General features: G+C 38.4%; 1 long non-coding RNA gene across 1 annotated transcript; it reads left to right on the top strand.

The window, feature by feature from the left end:
* Positions 1 to 4,287: 4,287 nt before the first annotated feature.
* On the top strand, positions 4,288 to 4,975 carry LOC148851429 (uncharacterized). The gene is made up of 2 exons (XR_016099976.1): positions 4,288 to 4,608; positions 4,691 to 4,975. It is a non-coding gene; the product is annotated as an uncharacterized LOC148851429 (long non-coding RNA).
* The last annotated feature ends 1,025 nt before the right edge of the window (positions 4,976 to 6,000 follow it).

Genomic DNA, 6,000 nt, shown 5'->3' with positions numbered 1-6,000 from the left:
AAGTCCTGTGATGTTTGCATGGTTAAGGGTGCATTTGAGGAGAGCAGAAAAATGGGTTTGAATTTGAATTAAAACTAGATTTAAATTAGAGATATGAATTCAAATTTGGTTTGATTTAATAGATAGTATTGATGTCGCGCAATGTGGATGCTCTCTCGTATACTGTGATTCAGATTCTGACTGAATATTAAGCTAGCTAGGCCGAGTTGATGTCTAGATGTCCAAGTTGAAACAAACTACAAGGGAAGGAAGGTGAGAGTGCCTAGGAAGTTTTTTACCCAGTAGGGCACTCCGATGCTTAAATCATCAGTGAGTGAATAGGGGTTTCTTTGAGAGTGTGAAGAGCTTGAGTGTATGAATGCACGTACCTCCACAGGTGATTCCGGATGTCTTATATAAGCCTCTGAACTCTGGGGGCTTAGGATAACAGTCTTGAGCTTTTTGTGGAGTTGTTTTCTTATTTTCAGGCACATTAAGGTGTCAGTTGAGGGATCACCGTGGGAGTTATGATTTGTCCAAGTGAAGTCAAGGCGCGCGACATGGCAAGTCGTTCTAACAGTCGCATTGTTGGCGCCTTTGGCAGCGAACCATTGGAGATGGTTAGCGATATCTTCCTCATAAACTACCTTCAGGTCTCTTAGCTTGGCCAGTTCCCAGAACAGGTCGCCGCAATCTTACGGGGTCTGCTAGCTCGGCCTTGTCGAGGTGGTGGTTGGCCCGAGTGAGATGCTCCAAGCTAATTTATCGAGCTGTTATGCTGACTCAACAGCAACATATTATCAGGAAGCCACATGTTGCTTTTTGTATGGGAGGACCAAATTACCCTTCATCAAGTATGTTCAAGCTAGAATAAAATAAATCTATGATGCTAAAAAGACATAATACCAAAAGAGTTTATCATACATGGATGCTGGTGGTTGGACTTCACCATGGTCCAAGTTATGACCATTCCAAAATTTAGATGGCTGAAAATGTCATTTGACAAAATTTTAATTTTGGCATAAAAGTGTCTGTCATTTTACTAGAATATCCCTATAGTTTTACAGATTTACTTAGACATACATTACAATTTTCATTTTACTAAAACACCCCTCATAATTTGCAACATTCTTACTTAATGAACCTTTGGTTAAGAATTATTTCTTTTGCTATCTAAAAGTAATGACATGATCACCTAAACAAAGTGGAAAGTGTTCAAGGGCATGACCTCATTATTGTTTATTCCAAAAGTACCCCTAACATTTCTTTGTATAGAAAATAAAATTGACCAAATAGAGTGGTTGCTCATGTCATACTAGGGAGAAAAATGGCATTTTCTTTTTTATTTTCTTTTGATTAAGTTTACTCAAATGAAATTTAGGATAAAAACTATCATTTTCCACTTTCATCTAATGGAAGGTCAATTAATAAGTTAATTAATCAATTGACTAGGGTTGTCAAGAACTTTTTTTACTTTAGGCCACATCTTGAAGGAATTCAGCTCAACTTTCATTGTTCTAATTCCAAAAATTAGGAATCATTCTCAAGCCTCTCATTTTAGACCCATAAGTCTCTGCAACACCACTTACAAAATCATTGCAAAAATCCTAATCAATAGGCTTAAGCCCTTCATTCAGAAGTTCATAGGTACAAACCAAAGTGCTTTCACTCGAAGTAGAGTAATAAATGATATTAGCTTGATTGCTCATGAAATTATAGACTCTATTAAAAAGAGCAAATCTAAGAAGGCTAACATGGCCCTGAAGTTAGACATGAGTAAAGCTTATGATAGACTTGAGTGGACTTTCTTGGAAAAGGTGTTAAAAAGATTGGGCTTTGGGGATTCCTAGGTTAAGTGGGTCATCGAATGTGTCACTACGGTCTCTTACAAGCTTATTATCAATGGCTCCCCTAGTCGAAGTTTTAAGCCTAAGAGATGGATCAAGCAAGGGGATCCTCTATCCCCTTACCTCTTTCTACTTTGCTCTAAGGTTTTCTTTGCAAATATTGATCACCTGATTTTTAACTCTCACCTGTCTAGTGTTAAGCTAAACAGGGAATGCCCTACTATTTCCAACTTTTTCTTTACAGATGACAACTATATATTCTCTAGAGCAACTCTAGAGGAAAGCAATGTACTTCTGGATACCATCCATGCCTATGAGAGAGCTTCAGGACAACAGGTGAATCTTGTAAAATCGGAGGTCTTTTTTAGCCATTGCCTTCACCCAAGATTGCAAAAACAGTTAGCCAAGACTCTTCACAACAAGAGAGTGGAGCATCCCTTAATCTATTTAGGTCTCCCAACTGAAATTGGGAAATCGAAAAAGTAGTTATTCTCCCACCTGGTTGAGAGAGTAGGGGTTAGAACAAATGTTTGGAGTGATCTATTTCTAAACCAAGTAGGGAAAGAAGTCCTTATAAAATCTATAGTTTCAACTATTCCTGCCTATGCTATGTCATGCTTTCTAATCCCGAAGCAAGTGTGCAATGAATTGGCTAAATTGCAGAGAAAATTCTGGTGGGGCAGCAGTAATTCTAAGAAAAAGTTGAATTGGGTAAAGTGGGAGAGTATTAGTAAAAACAAAGGGGATGGTGGACATGGGTTCAGATATCCCCATTGCTTCAACTTTGCTCTCCTAGCAAAGCTAGGTTGGAGACTTTGTGTAGAGGAGGAGAGTCTCTGGGCTGGAGTCATCAAAGCCAAATACCTTGAAAACAAAAGCTTTTTCTTTTCAAGGCTCTCTAACAAAGTCTCTTGGGGCTGGTAGAGTCTGTTAGTTGAGAGGGAAGTCCTCCTGAAAGACATCTGTTGGAGTATCTGCTCAATTGGCTATAAAGTTAGGATCTGGGAAGATCCTTGGCTTTCGAGAGTGCGCTCAAGCGCCCATGCGAGTTTAAAATAGTAGGACTAAGGCCAGCTGATCCAAACATTGTTTGGGTCAAGGACCTCATGGCAGAAGGGGGAAAAGTGTGGAATGCTCCTCTGATCCAATCAACTTTTCCTCCAGCCACTGCAAACCTCATTCTAAAAATTAATCTTGCTAGAGGCCAGTGGGAGAACGGGCTTTACTGGACCCTAACCTCTAGTGGAAATTTTACTATTAAATCAACTTACTATGTGGCGAAACATTTAGCTGATTTAAATGAGGGCGATGAGAGAGTTGTTCACATCAACAACAAACACTGGAAGGCTTTATGGACTATTCCAGTGGACCCCAAGATTAAAGAGTTTGTGTGGAAATGTTGTTTGGAGACTATTGCAGTCAAATCATCCTTGATCAAGAGAGGTATTGGAAGCTGTAATACCTACCCTGTCTGTGGGAGTGAGCCTGAAACAGTGTTCTATGCCCTTTGCTCCTGCCAGCATGGTTTTCATCCTGGATTGATCTATGTTCTTACTGTGGCTGAAAGAAAACAAAGAACTGTTACTTTGTTTTGTTCTTATCCTCTGGAATGTTTGGAAGGCTTGTAATACTTTATTTTTGAAGATATTAATATAAATCATGTTCCTTTACTTCTGTCCATTAACAGGTAGCTGAAAGTGAGGGTGAAGACTTTCCAACTAGGATGGAAAGAGTCTGCCCATCATCCTTAGTTCAACCAATCAGAATCTTTTTTTGGTTTCCTCCAGAATCTGGTGCAGTTAAAGTCAACATTGATGGAGGTTTTTGTGCATCCAAATGGGCTAATTTTGGTGCTATAGTGCGTAACAGTGAAGGTCAAGCATTAGCAGCGTGTTTTGGTCCTTGTAATGCTACTTCCCCCTCAATGGTTGAAGCTTGGGCTATTTTGAAAGATAGTGATCCGATCAAAAGTTGTGGGTTTTATTTTGTGTGGAAGGGGACTGTCTCGCTCTCCTAAACCTTTTCATCAGGGCGAGTAGCAGTGTTCCAGCCGACATCCTTTTCTTGTTCAAGGACACGTAAGAGGAAATCCAAGGTTTAAATGTTCACTTTAATTTCATTAAAAGACAGATGAATCAGTTAGCCCATTATCTTGCTAAGAGAGGTCTGAGTGAGTTGAGTTTCTTTGTGTTTAATTGCCCTCAATGGATTGTAACTCTTGCTCCCCAGGTTGGGAAGGCATGCCGTTTTTGCAAATCCATAAAATTATAAGGAGTATTTTAATAAATGATCCAAAAATTTCCTGGCATGGGATCCACATCTTTGTCAAGAAAACGAGGTGGAGTTGAGTTGACACATCTCGTGTAGAATTTCGTCTCATCAAACACAGAAGCGCAGCTGGCGTCTTTGAGTTTTTACAACGCATGCATATATACCTACATATAATACGTTGGCTGCCGGCCTCTGAAACGAGGGAAGAGGAGGGAAAGAAGAAGAAAACTGTGAGGCAATCTGAAGACCCACCAACATGGAAGAAGAAAGGGATTCAGCTGATGAGGGAGGGACGATGATCTATAATTTACTCCGTCCATATCGCTTCCTTCAATCTGTTATAACTTCCTTATTAAACTGTCTTGGTTTTCATTCTGCCATTTCTACTGCCGAGCTTCTTCAATCTTCTTCTTCTTCACCAACGATTGAGGGTGCTCAAGAAAACAACCTTAGTTGCCCAGATTTTTTGGAACAAGTACAGAAAAGTACTGTAACCACCGTCGTCAATAGTGTAAGCCTCCCTCCTCACGCTCTCTCTCTCTTTCTCACCCGTGTTATTCTGAATGTAATTACTTACTTTCTCTTTGTTACAGAGAGATGCAACAAATTTCATGATGCTTACAGTTGCGGATAGGAGGCCACAACCTCCACCAATAGAATCTGGTCGAGGCCCCCAAACTAACCACAACACTGCCACAGTGGCCGCCTAAGTCGAGCAGGTACGATTTTAATTTGGGGCAATCAGCTCTATGCATATGGATGAAATTTAAAACATGTTAATTGTTACTCTGAAACTGCATCTGTAATATTAACTTTGTGTCTATGATAGTAACTTGTTTCTTTCTTGAATGAAATATTAAAAATGGTTGATGAACCTTTTCAGCTTAAAGACCAACCAGACAATTTTGGTAATCCATTTATTAGCTAGTAACCGTTTCTCTATTTAATATTGCCGTCTACTTTCAACCATCCAAGAAATTAAAAAGACTCAACTTGATAGACTGCATCATTTGTTAGATAGTTTTCGTTTGAATTTAACGTCCCTGTTATATAGGCTAATTAAAGTTTGTTATAATACATTCAACGGTTTGTAATAATTAGGGGGGGGGGGGGTGTTGAACCCTATATTTGTTTTCAAAGTGAAAAACAAGTTGCTTTTGTTTTGAAAAACAATAATACATGTTTTTAGAACCAATAAAATATTGGTTTTTAAAACAGAAACATGATTTTGAAACCAGATTCAAAAACATGTTTTTAGTTTCAGTTTTGAAAACAAAAAAACATGTACACATGTTTAGTGTATTTTTGTTTTAAGAAACAATATATTTCCAATTGGCATTATAGAACGACCCCCTAAAGTCTCTAAGCCCTAAATGGTTGGGATTAAAGATGAATTGAGTTCAGTACTTCCGTTTTTTGACAACTGAATATTTTAGAGTATAGAAAGAAAAGAAAATTGGCTATACGTGTCTTTTATTTCAACAATCTGTTTGTTGGGAGCACATTCGAACACCAGACAAAGAAGCTTATGCATATTCGGTAATGAATTTCGGTTACCTGCCCATGAATCATAAATTTAGTTATCATTTCACTTATTTTGACTTAACATATGTTAATGATTTCAAGGAATCATCTAACATGCCCCCTCATGCGAAAGTCTTTCAGCTTGAAGTGTGAATAAACATATGCCCACCCATAACTTGTGCTGAAATTTAATTAATCATAATGAGAGCAATGATGAGAATTCAAAGTTAATTAGACAGCCACTTGGTGATCAAGCTCTAATATCATTTTAAGGAATTATTCGACATAAAAACTTAAGCTGTGTTAAGTGAGATCTTTGGATAGGTTTTTATTCTCCAACTCACGCCTGCAAATTATATTTCTCCATTGATAAAGACAA

The sequence above is a fragment of the Nelumbo lutea genome, chromosome 5 (assembly GCF_056320005.1).
Source record: "Nelumbo lutea isolate HS-2025 chromosome 5, American lotus-T2T, whole genome shotgun sequence".
Lineage (NCBI taxonomy): Eukaryota > Viridiplantae > Streptophyta > Magnoliopsida > Proteales > Nelumbonaceae > Nelumbo > Nelumbo lutea.
This window is presented reverse-complemented; position numbering and strand designations above follow the sequence as displayed.